Source organism: Protopterus annectens, chromosome 6.part0 (assembly GCF_019279795.1).
Source record: "Protopterus annectens isolate FY-2018-M chromosome 6.part0, PAN1.0, whole genome shotgun sequence".
NCBI lineage: Eukaryota > Metazoa > Chordata > Ceratodontiformes > Protopteridae > Protopterus > Protopterus annectens.
This window is the reverse complement of record NC_056737.1, coordinates 659,222,211-659,236,612: the sequence shown is the minus strand read 5'-3', so window position 1 is coordinate 659,236,612 and position 14,402 is coordinate 659,222,211.

The window sequence follows — 14,402 nt, the reverse complement described above, 5'->3', positions numbered from 1 at the left end:
GCCTGACGTATAAGGCCATGTCCAACCCGGAATTAAGGGACATGCTGCACCTCAAAATAGTCAAATCCCATCGAGCTACACGGCCGAGAGACTTGAACCTCAGCACTGAAATAAATAGGACATGCTGGAGGGACAGATTCATAACCCAGAGGCTCCCTTCACTATGGAATAAAATCCCAGTCCAGGTTAGGCAAAGTCCCTCATTGACTCTCTTCAAGAGGAATCTTGATGAGTGGATGGGAGATCATAGGTTTACCCCGGGTATCACTTCTGTGTCACTGTTAGACAGAGGCACAGTATACTAACCTCGAAAAAGGGCATAGCAAAATTAATTTAAAATGGGTGGCGAAAGCCAAACATACTCTGGCTAGGCTTATAAATGCCCTAGGGCAGATAGCCTAGTATGAACCTATGAACCTATGAACCTATGTTTGACACAATGGTGTCCTGACACATTTACAGCAATATAATGGTGTCACATTGCAGTGTTGTCTGTATGCCGTACAGATAGAATGCAGTTTTAGCAGATGTGTATGACCATTGAGGGTGGTATGAGGCATCTATATTGCTATACAGTGTGAAGTACAGGCACAGTGCCATTGCATGGAATCATGAGGCGTCTCTATTGCTATACAGTGTGGAATACACATACAGTGCATAGCCATGACTGCGTGCATACACAATACATACATACTGTGGATTGCGACCCACGTCGCTGAGGTGTATACACACTAAACCATGCTGTGTCATGTATGACAGGTCACCGGAAGACATACTGATGACACTCCTGCACAACTGCTAACATTTCCTAGCTTCCTGTCAACTGTGTCCACACATGGCAGACTGGTCAATATCAATACACCATGTTCCACATGACATTTATGTACCACACACACGAGGTGCACGGCTGACAGTGATGTCCAACAGCAGCAAGCGAAATGTATGGTATCTCTGGCCTGATGTGGTGTCTGTGTATGTATGTGGAAGCTGTACAGGTGACTACTTTCATGCTGTGACACAGTCATGATGTGCAACACATCGTATGTGGTCGAATTAAGTGACACCTCTACAAGCTGTGCACAGGCTGTTAGGATGTCCAGTGTTCCACATCTACTATACAACCATTCAACAAAGGCTATAGTTGGACCAGGTGTAGACAATGTGCAACAGGGTGTACACACATACACATCACATCTACTGTGTGTTACTACATGTCTCTGGCCATCCTCCATGGCCATGTGTGAACATGTGTTGGGCAGATGTGTGTGATGGCAGTCTATGTCACATGTCTGTCTTGTCCCATATGACATACACCCATAGATGTCAGATACTCCAGTGTCCACAGGGTTATACTGACAAAGAGTTGTATGTTTGGTATGTGGGGTATGTTTTATGGGATAGTGTGACAATGTTGCAGCCGGACCCCTACATGTCTGGGACATGTCAGCTGGCACATCACAATGTCTGCACTTATTGCAGGGGCACATTTCACAATGGTGAATCATGTGGGCTGCCCATATCCCAGCTCACTGTGTAGTACTGTTTGTGTACCCCACATGTGTTGTTCTGATGTATAGTACATATTCCTACCCTGAACAATGCCTCCACTGTTGTATGGACAGCTGTCCACACATCTAGCAATGACAGTTACTGTGGTTTCATGTTGTTGTTTCATTTGGTTTGTATATATTGCACATGTGTAGCCAGTGTGATTGATGAAAGCTGTGACCTGTATATCGTGACTGGACCATACATTATGTGTACATGTGTTAACTGGTCACATGGTGAATGAATCTGTGCATTCACATGCCTGATACTGATAACTGTCTCACCTGCAACAGACTGCTGTCTCAGCGGCATGCCAGAGGTACCTGTATAGGGGTAACACAGCAGTTTGATCATTATCTATGACTGTATGACAGCTACAGGGTGCACTTTGCATGTTAACACATTCGCCAGTACAATAGAATATACTATGGAGTATGCACATGTGTGCATACACAGGGTAGCATGCTATAGTATGTGGCATGTGTGTAAACATACCTTGCATATGATGTTACATTACATAGTGTACAGTGACACATGCGACTAAATGGGATATGCTATTTATATGTGCAGTGGTGACTTACCAGGCAACTCCAGGCTCTGTGGTTGGGAGACACCCACTTCCACAATGGCAGCTAGAGTTTGTGGATGCTGTTCTGATGGGGTCCTCAGGCTGGCCAGTAGCTCCTCAGTAGGTGTGAGTGGAGGCTGGGTTGGTGGCCCACCACCTGTTCCACCTTGTTCCCTGGTGATTGCATTGGCACACTGTTTCGCATGTCGGATTGGGTCCATGCAGTGTCTGCGCACCTGCTGGTAGGGGCAGTTATGCCCACCCACATCATTAACCCTCCTGCAAAGTTCCTGCCACAGGTCATCACGCTGCTGGGCATGCTGTGGCACGTGGCTGAACAGTACCTCATATTTATCATGGAGGTATGGTATGTGGGCATCATCCTCCAAGCGGCTATATGCCGGCAGTCGTGATAAAGGCATTATCTGTAAGACATAATGATGGAGACAGGTCACAGCATCTCAGAAATGCACAGAGATACAGATGCACATTCATGTGTATTACATTTAGTACTTATGAACAGTTGTCTTTGCAAATTGTCATGACACTCACATGACTGACATGTTTGTTTCACACACATGTAACACCCGATGGGGATTGGATATTATCACCATATACGTGTGTCACCTAATTACATTGCTCATACTCCATGTGAATGCTGTCTTGATGTGGGCATGTCTGTTTGCCTGTACTAGTGTTCTTACCTATCAGCGCATGCCTGGATGTGTGCACATTAATGCTGTTGACCTTGATGCTGTGTCTATGTCACATATCATCACATACACTGCCTTCACAGACATGGGCAGTGACAATGCAGACATGAGCACGGAAACCTTTACATGCATGTGTTTTGCCATATACATCTACATAGGTTCATAGGTTCATAGGTTCATAGGTTCATAGGTTCATACTAGGCTATCTGCCCAAGGGCATTTATAAGCCTAGCCCATAGTTATTTGGCTTTCGCCACCCCTTTAGTTTGAATAAAACTATGCCTATTATTTTGCTGTGCCTCTGTCAAGCAGTGACACTGAAGTAATCCCTGGGGTATATCTGCGATCTCCCATCCATTGGTCAAGATTCCTCTTGAACAAGGCCAGCGAGGTGCTCTGCCTCACATGTACCGGGATTTTGTTCCACAGCATAGGGAGTCTCTGGGTGATGAATCTGTCCCTCCAGCACGTTCTATTAATAACCGTGTCAAGGTTTAAGTCTCCCGCCCTTGTGGTTCTGAGGGATCTAGATTTTTTGAGGTGAAGCATATTCATCAAATCTGGGTTTGACATGGCCTTATATATCAAGCACAGGTCACCTCTGAGCAAGTGGTATGAGACTGAATAGAGCTGGAGTTCTTTCAGTCGGGCAGCATAAGACATATTTTTGAGACCCTTTATCCTTTTGGTGAGGAACTTTTGGGGCCTTTCCAGCTGCTGCAGGTGTCGGGTCAGATACATTCCGAATGGGGCATTGTACTCAATCATAGGTCTAATGAGTGATGAGTACAGGGGGACGATGACCTCCCTTGATCTAGATGTGAATCCCTTCATGATCAGGTGGGCAATGTAGAAGGTTTTCCTAACTACTTTAGCAACATGAGTGTCAAACGAAAGGCTACTGTCAACCTGGGTCCCCAGATCCCTGATGACTTCTTCTGTACAACAGTTCAACATCCTGCCACATATCGCCTGTGTTGCACATGTGATACACATGGGACAATGGCTAGCTGAATGGTATTTGCAGGGATGGTTATCAACTATAGCATGTACGGCCAAGATCATGTAGTAGTGTGTATGCCCTGGGCCATGTATGGGCATGGGATGTCAGGTTTTCTAGCTGTATCCAACAACCATGTTCCTGCTGACAGGTGAATCAGTGCCACATTACAAATCCAGACAGTCACTGATACATCTACCATGCGGTCATCGCACCATGTATGACAGAGATGACATGTGCAGCTTTGCTGTAAAGGGTTGCATGGTATGGCAGGAGTATGTCACATGTATGGCACAGGGATCTGTCCAGCATGTGGCAACCCTTGTACTAGGAAGGTGGCTGTCCATGATGTATGTCTTTCAGATCAGGATATGTATGTGTAGCATGTCCAACATCACAGTGTTGCACATGTCTTTATGCAGGGTATGCAGCATGCTGCATAGTGGAGATGTGGATTGTGAAGGCTGGTGTCGCCCATCCAAGCATGGCCAATACCCCTTAAAGGTGATATGTGATCCGATATTGGTCACGTGAGTGCTGAGTATGGCTGTCCAATGATCTCCATGCTCATGGAAGGCACCCTGTCATGACTTGGGTTGCCTCTTATGACAACCTAATAGGCCTGGTGATGTCACTAGCTCAGGGAGGTAAACTGCATAGCACTATCCCTTACACACAGTGTCCATAATGTTGACCATTGCCAAGGTGGTAGTTAATGGGTACAGGGTTATTAACATAATGGTGACAATGAAATAAGCAGCTGTCAGATTGTGCACTTATGTCACGCACCTCACCCACAAAGCCCATGATGTATGTTGTCCACAACACTGAGTCAGCTATTGCTACTAGGTCATGGCCATTCACATTCTCACATATGCAGATGCCTCCCATTTGTCTGTGTGGTATGGGCTACAATGACAGGGGAGTACAAAACATTAACCCTGTTTTACTGTAGCTGCCACTGGTGTGATATGCACATGTCACTCAGACACGTTTTGTAGTGTTGCTTCTGTGAACAGGCCACTGGTAGAACACTCCTGTGACATACGAAGGTACATGTAGTATACTGAGTGTAGGTGGAACACAGTATGGGTAATGATGTCCTCTGACCTGTCACAGGTATGCTATGCAGTGTGAATTCATCGGTACTGTCATCTACATCTGTACTGTTAACAACATGTACGTTGATTAAGGTTCATAGGCTTTTAGATCATACTCAGCAGGGTAATAATGCTATGCCTCCCATTATGAGTGGCGTCTCCACTTTGTGGGTTGTGATAACTGTTAGTGTGATCCATTCCGTATTTTCACAGACTGCCATGAACCTATGTTTTACATGGCAGTGTATGTGCAGAGCAAACTGTTTTGCCATATGTGTATTATACGAACAGGGATTTGTACAGGTCACATGCAGCTGGAGTGTGCCTTGTACCATCATAGTTATGGTTACAGGGGCTCTGTCGTGTTCATGGATATGTGATTGTGTACCGATTGGGGGGGGCAGTGAGTTTATATTATCCAACCCCCATCTTTATTGCTTATTCATGCTCAGCACTTGTTCTGAACATGTACACACTTCATGAGCTACTAATTACTATATCACTCAATCCTACTCATTTCCTACAGTAAACACTGTTTGTCCTTACATTTCCAGCATGCTTACAGTACAACAGCTGTTGTACACACTTACCTCATATATCTTGTGAGTAATGGTTGACTAGACAGGCATGTCCAAATGTCAATTACCAGTGTTATTGCCTGTCTATATGATGAATGTGGGCAACGTGAGTCAATATAGCAGTCGTCTCATGTACACAGTCAATGCTCACCTCCTAACATACAAAACTACAGCCTGTGAGAGATGAACATATGTAGCCATAATGGAGGTAATGCTCTCGCAAACCCAGACTTACCCTGACATTCATGTGAGGATGTTAAACATTTGCAGCACACCCCACTCATCACATAGTCTCAGTAGATCTCCACCACCACAGGCCACACATAGTAAGAGTACAACATTTGTGGAGCCTCTCCATACTACTCTATGTAGGCAACAGAGGCAGCCCCCATCACCAAACACAACATCAATTACCTATAGCCCACAGACTCATATGTGCCCGTCAACTACAGCCAATAGGGTGTTATAACATACCTAAGACACTAGTCATAGGTGACTCTGTAGGTGGTCACACTGATGTCCCACACAGCAGGCCACACAAGGTGATAGTCACTGTCATCTGACTGTCGGGTAACAGGATCCACAACATAACCTATGCACTCAGGTCACTCCTCAACAGGTACAATATGACTGTCATTCTCCACGTTAGTGTGAATGCCCTGAGATGTAACTTCCTGGACTACATGTACAGGGACATGCAATAGCGCTTTGATCTTGTAGCCCAGGCAGGTATTGCCCAAGCCCTGAGAAGCATTCTGCATTAGTCCAGATGGATGACACAGTAGAACAACAGAATTATTCACTTCAACAGTTGCCTATGCTTCTGGTGTCATTCCAAGGATATCCAGTATCTGTCTGATTTGAATGACATGGTCGACAAACCACAATGCTGTGGTACAGATGGCCTACACCTGTCAGCCCTGGGATTATGGGTAACATCTAAGGCTGTTGCTGCTCCTATACTGCCTGTTTTAGACACATTTCAGAAACATATTCACCACCAGAACAGGGACAGGCAAGCAAAACTTGAGGGTATTGTTACTCAGTGCTTGACATCTTCATCTCAAACGCACTCATCCGAGGAACTCCTTATAATGGACCACTTCGATGTCTCTGCAGTGACTGTGACCTGCTTCTAGAGTCCAGAGAGCACCCCTGCACTGACAGGCTATTACACAGACCACACCTTTCAGTCATGTAACCAGGACCGGAACACAAACACGGCAGAGGTGTGTCCATATTTCACAGGGATTTACACACCTCCATGCTGGTTGCTTAGCACGATGCATCAGAGGCAATCCAAGTGCAACTAACTGTGGCCAGAACTGCTATACAAATTGTAGCTTGCTACGGATTCCACACCATACCCCACAGTTAACGGCCCTCATTTCTTGGTGTACTGGAAAGTAGGGTTCAAACAGGAACTACTGATGTGACACTGACACTACCCCACTGCTAACTGTGATACCTACTCATGTACTGACACATTAGGCCAACACTTTCGAGGATTAATAAACTCCATTAAGCTGGATCAATCTATACACATCAGCACTAAGGCCAAAAATATCCTAGACCTGGACACTACCAACATGTGCGACTGGTGTTACACACCTGGGGTTGTCCCCTCGTTGGTTAGTTCCGAACGTATGCTAATCACCCTTGTTATCCACATCCCGGCACCACACCCTTCATGGAAAACACAGTACAATATTTCTACAAAGCCAACTTCACGCTTTGTATGAATGAAGTAGTAAACGCCATGACACCCATGCAGATGGACAATATATTTACAAACGCAGAAACATTCCCAACTGCACTACATTAGCACTTACACGACTGCATGGATCATGTTATCCCAAACAGGGACAGGACAGTACCCACCACATAATGGACGCCACTCTGGGGGTTCACTGCCATGGGGATACTGCACGACAGAAGGAGACAGTTGCAAAGTAGGGTACACTCCCATGAGTGGGGTAGCTCCCTGGTCAGCCTCAGTAGGATTCTAGGATCCCTTCTTACATCCTCCAATGCTAGCTACATAAACATTACTGCAACACATTCACAGGACTACCACTAAGCATTATGGAGGTATGTCACTACTCTCGATGGCAATACCCACATCTGCTCTGACATACAATGGTTAGGCTGAAACATTACAGAACCGACTGATATCGGCAACAACCTGGTAGCTAACTTTACACCCCTTTCACACCCTAAAGGACCCACATCTTTACAGAACCAATGCAGAGTCCCTGCAGTCACAACTACGCAGTTCAGACCTGCTCTTTCTAAAGCCTGGGACACACACTCCATGTGACAATCCAACATCCCAGGCTGCGATTTACACAAACCTCAGAATGACATGGCTCCCCACTTGGGCACCAGATTCACTAATAGCCTTGTATCAGGCATTGTGGACCCTGAATGGCACACAGCAACAGTTATCACACTCCACAGAGGTGGCGCCACAGTGGACCAGAGGAACTATTGCCTTATATGCCAGACTAGACTGTTCTGCAAGGCTATGGAGAACATCATCATGGAAGTCATTCACAGAGACATTGTTGGCCCCCAAACCTTTGATACCACCCAGATTGGATTTGTTAGGGCCACACCATGGCTCCTACACCTGGTGGAGTTTTTTGAGACAGTTACCAAGGTAGTAGATGATGGTAAGGAGGTTCACACAGCCAACCTTGTCCTCTCATTGGCTTTCAACACCATTCACCATTCTGGTATTGTCAATATACACATCCACCTGCACAGCGACCCATACTTCTTGAGATGTTATGCAAAGTGGCTCATGGACAGGACACACGCGGTGAGGGTAGCATACTGCAGTTCCTACTGTACATCAGTTACAATTGGCATACCCCAGTCCTTGGTAATAGGAACCCTCATGTTCGTTATATGCTTCCCTGAGGTACAGTCTAGCACAGAATGACTTTCCCCTGAATAGGTTTCCAGATGACTGCAAACTATGGGCCATGATTGATTCACCAGCTAATACACACACCCTCCATACGGATATCACTGTGACGGATACCTGGTGTCGGTAACATGGCCTCAAGCAGCATGCCCGAAGGTGCATAGACATCCCCTTTGGATTACAACAATCACCCAGTGACTATCACATAGGTGGTAGTCCCCTACATACATAAGACATTATAAGGGATCTTAGTACACACGGAGATAGCACCCACTCCTTTGGTAACCTTATTGCCAAGGGGGCGTGGATATCCTTCTACATGGCCACCCTAATCTGTAATGGGTTTGTAGCCGGAACAAAGGCTGCCATTGTACCTCTATACTCCTGACTTATGAAACATGTTCAAGGGTACAACACCCCATTTGGGGTGTACCTTATGGGACAGCAATGGCTTTAAATACCACAACATTAATGCACCAACAGTATTACTCACCTCCAAAGGATGACGTATGCAGCACAACTACTGAAACCCCAACTGTAGTCATTTGCATATTGCATACTCAGAGGTGACCTCTGCTGAACATACAAGGCCCATGTCCACACCAATATTGATGGATATTCTCCACATAAGCAACATAAGCAAAAGTCACTAAGAGCAACATGCTCTGAGATATGTACCCAAACACAATGATGAGTAGCACGTGCTGGAGGGATACATTCCTGAAACAGACACTCACCATGCTTTGGAACATGATTCTTATGTACATCAGGCAGGGACCCTCACTAGCACTCTTCATGAGATACCTCGATGGGTGGATGGGGAACTGACATGTACACCAGGGATCACTGCAGTGGCTGTACTGTACACAAGTGCAGGAAACAAATGGCAGTGCTGTTCACAGGCACAGGACACTAATCTAGGGAGGTGCCACCAGTGAAAACACTGTATTAGGGCTTAAAAATGGACATTGCCAGACAGCATAGTACCTAACTATGAACCTATGAAGCTATTACATGTCCTTTGTGCATGGATAATTGAGTAGCTCTTCCATTTCAATTAGCTATCATGCTGTTACACTGTCTGGTGACTACAAGACATATGTATCTTGTTATTGTGTATTGTACATTCCAATACACATACCTTATGTTTGCATAATATAACAGTCATGCTATGGAAAATATTTGACATATCTACCTACAATACTGTACTTTTCACATTTTTGAAACCATATCCCATAATGCAAATCACATTTGCGCAGCAGGACCACCTTAGGCATGTTATTCTCATTATACACCCATACATATGCCTACTGTTACAGTATATCAACATAAATTATCCCCTGTTATGGCACGTACTTATTGGACAAACCCTACCACTGACAGCGGCTGGAGGGGAATTGCTATGTTTAAAGCCCTTATGTAGCATCCCTTGTGGTGTATGAGGTGTTTACCTTGTGACCCATAGCCGTACACACAATTTCTACAAGCGTTACTATGCTCAACAAGACATCACTACATAATACCTTTTCCCACTGTCTGCATTGCGTACACTTTCATTAATACAGAACAGGCACTACATACACTAACATACTGAGTGTTCTACATACCTTCTTAGTGATCCGAGTATACAGTAATATCTGTGTTACTCCTTTCCTCTTTAAATGATTCAGTGGTATGATCATATGGTTTGAATGTATGGCAAGCCATCGTTTTATACATGGATACCTGTAACATGTGGTATCCTGCCACCAATTGGTGATCCGGAGTAAATTATTACATGCACATCAGCTGTGCAGCTACTCCATTGGCCAATTACATGGCAACAGTGGGGTATAATTGAATACTCCACTTGGGCATTGTCCTTTTGCCCTACCTTTGAGGGAGACAGTCTGGATGTATTTTATTGTGATGAATTGCAACAGCTATATGGAGAGACACAGATACTTTGAATTCATGTCCCCCGTGGATTGTGTGTGATGGCTAGAGTAAATAGTTCTACATGTGAGTGTAGCTGTTATCTCAACTGTCTGATACAAGACTATTGCAAACAAAACCTGTAACATCAGCGTCTGTTCCATTGTACAACAGCAATGATTTCACATGGCGCCATTACAAGTGTGTCTCTCACAAAGTATGTTAACACTTCTGCAGATGTCATTAAGTGAGTGGATGTTTGTGATATTATTACGTTCTGTATTGCAATTGTTTCAGGTGTGGGGGAGATGTAGGTGGGTGTACATAGCAGATAAAGGTTTGTGGGGACTGCATTTATACATATTCCATATGTGTGTGGGGGCCCCTTCCCTAATTGAAGACCTGTCATTTAGTAGACTAATTCTATGGTTATTGCAGGCTTATTCATTAAACCATTTTTAATTGGTTCCTATATAGGATGCAGATGATGTTGATCCTTCAATCCCTCCGAAATACATCGATATGTACTGAACTGTTGCTACATGAAAGCTGTCTCGTGCATTTCTGTCACAGATATTTGCAGTCATTGCAGTTGTGTTGGTGACTCAAACTCTTTGGCTTGGGTTGCCACCTTTTCAAATGGCCATAGTGGGACATTTGCAGGGCACACATCAGGGTTTAGAGGCCGACACATATCCACTGTCAGTACAAAGGATAGAACTTACTTTTGCCCTAAATAAAACCTTATTCTTGTAGCACTTTAGTTGCTTATTATGTTTCTTGTACAATTTACGTATTTGAGAGACAGAAATAACTATTTAATGCAACTATTATTTAATATATGGGACATCATTATGTCCTACAATCTCAGTACATTTGCCCTTTTTAATATTTGTTGCCAGGACACAACTGGCCAAAGAGGGACTGTCCCTCTCAAAGTGGGACAGGTGGTAACCATATGCCTAAGGCCGGCTATGACCACAACTACTGTAATAATCTACCTCCGAGTTAGCACGAACAGACCCACAATGCACACACACACACACACACACACACACACACACACACACACACACACACACACACACACACACACACACACACACATTACAGTCCCACGGAAACACACACTGCACTCTCAACACGCACTTACACACACTACAGCAATCAGAACCACTCTTAAACACAGTAACTACCTGGACCGCAGCACCGGCAGCAATAACTGAATGTCCCTTAACATCGTGATAATATTACTCGTGGTTATAGTGTTCCGGTACTGTGGTCTTTCGGTCTTTAAGCCTTGTGATTACGCGTGTCGGTATGTAAAGCATTCGGTAGTTGACAGTTCTCTTTTCTTTGTAATCCAACACCTCCCTATCCTGTTCTGCAGGTTGCTTCTAGCAGCCTTGTTAGCTGGCGTCAATTGCCCACTGTGAGTTAATGGGTGTTAATTGCTCAGTTGTACTCCAATTACCCCACTGCGGCATTTCCTTATTGTCTTCCCCTAAGCTTCCTTTTTGGGCTGTGGTGCGCAGCGCATGCGTCTGCTTACCTGGTTTCAGGCAAGTTTTCATCCACGTACACATGCACTTTTGGGCACCATGTGTGCTCTCAGCTGAGCAAAGCTATACCTACATCCACGCCTCTGTCCTACGGCTTTGCTTAGCAACGGGCAGCCCGGATTTGCATTGCTCCAATGTGCTTACAGCTGCAGTGGCACACCCCACTTCTGATGTCATGTGTTCCCCCAGATCACTCCTCGGTGTTGTAGCACTGCACCGTATTGTACATCCTTAGTCCAGTGGGACATTTGCGATTCACTATTATTTGCCTCATTTGCATGGCAGTGACTACTAATTCATAGTTACCATGCCGAACACTGTCACAGGCCCTTAGCAACCCTTACAGCTTGGTTGTGGTATAGCACGCATACCATTGACTTTTATGGTGAAATCATGATTTGTGTTACATTGTTATTTTATGACATTTGTATATATTTTCCTTGTGTTCCCATGTTTGCACACATGCCCTATGGTTGTACTTTGCGTTACTGTGGACATGACATTAAATGTTATTTTTTATGTGTTGTGCATCTTTTCTTATGCCATTGGCTGTATATTTAGCCATTGGCATATGTTAATTTTGTAATACAAGAGTCTGGTCCACTTCCAAGGCTCCAATGTTCTGTTTGTCAACATGTAAACCGTTTTATTTTGGTTTACATTTCTGTAGGCTTACGCTATGCCTACGCCACTTCATGAATCGCTATGTACCTTCATTTGCATGCTCCAGTACTGCACATGGGGTGATTTACATACCTACACCGGGAGCTGCGCAGATCTGGTGTACGCTAGTAGTGCATGTGGAATTGGATTGTACCTGAATCGGTCGGTGGCCATATTTGGTGTTATACCACCTACGCTATGCCTGCGCCTGGTGCAAGCTTCATGAATCCCGGGGAATATCTTTAAAGCATAATATATATGTAAGTTCATCCAGTTTTGCTTGGAGTACAGTTTCCTTCAATTTAATGCTGGTGCTCTTGTTCAAAAATTTGAAATATTTCTCCTTATTTGCAAATCTGTTTGTGAGGTTTATTGAGGGAAAGTGTAAATATGGTTACCATTTTTTTAGACACGGGTATTCAAGTATTACTGGTACAAAGTTAATGTACATTTTACCTGTAGAGGGTGTATTCATATGGATGTATCATTTATGAGGGATTTACAACAAAGCAGATATGTTTAGAGGTCTACTTCTAAGGTACATACTAAACATATTACTTTTCTTGACATCACACTTAATAGATACCATTAATCAGAGAGTTAAAGCATACTTTATAAAAAATCCACTGCAGATTTAATCCTTTCTAGCAAACAGCTGCATTGTGCCCATGATTTAAGAGCTTTGCGCAAGATGAGTTACTGAGAGCAAAATAGATATGCAACTATATGGAAGATTTTTATATGAAACTATGGGAATAATTTTTCACCTCATATATAGCAGTCATGAATTAGATCTAATACAAAATATTTAAAATAACGTTTCTAAAAGAGATAGAAAGGTCTTACAAAAAGTTACTAAAGCTATGTATTATGATATAAAAATGAAGAGTGATGATAAATATGTTTGTTGTTTTTTTCACTTAATGATATGCTTTGTCTAGACAAATATTTGCTACAGCAAAAGAGAGGCTAGTAACTATTATTGAATGATTCTCATCTTAACATTTTCTCTGCATGTATTTCTACCTTTTTAGGAGAGGCAAGAATATAAAATATTATTTAATCAATAATAATTGAAACAAAAATCAAAGAGAGAGACCAACTCACATTCCAGGTCTAAAAATTATTTAATAAAATGGAGTATAAAAATAATAAAAGTTGGTGAGGGCTTTCACAACATAAACAGTTGCTTCATCAGACCAATTTAATTTTACACTTTAGTGAAACATGTAAATAAGACAGTGTCACCAATCATAAGAGGCATAGCAAACCACTATAACCAATCATATTACACATTTACTATCCATCTGATGGCCATTCAAATTTCACTAGATGTAACAATAAGACATTAGTAAGTTATCTCTTAAGATGTACCCGGGACCTTATATATTCTAGGCAGTCTTATAGAAAGATCAGATTGTAGGAATGCTAGTGTGATATTAAAATCAAAAAATTATTTGAAAACCTAGTGGCTATGAGTGTAATTTTAGAAATTTGTAGGAAACTGTTGCAGGATGTTTTAGATTCAGACAGGAAACATGAAGTTAAGCAGAATTTGTTATTTAAAGAAGCACTGATAGTTTTAAAGATGGTGTTTTAATCCCTCATGGATTAAATCAAGAATGCTGCTGGAAGAGTACTTTATGATATTTGAGATTCTAACAGATGGTGCCATACCTATCAACTGTACAGATTTTTGCAGAAAGTCCAGATTTTTACCTTATATTTTCAGTCCAATTGTCATACAATTGTGGTTTTCTGGCAAATCAGTGGCAAAACTTTAAAAATTTAAGTCAGAAAATAATGACAGACATTTGAGTTTCA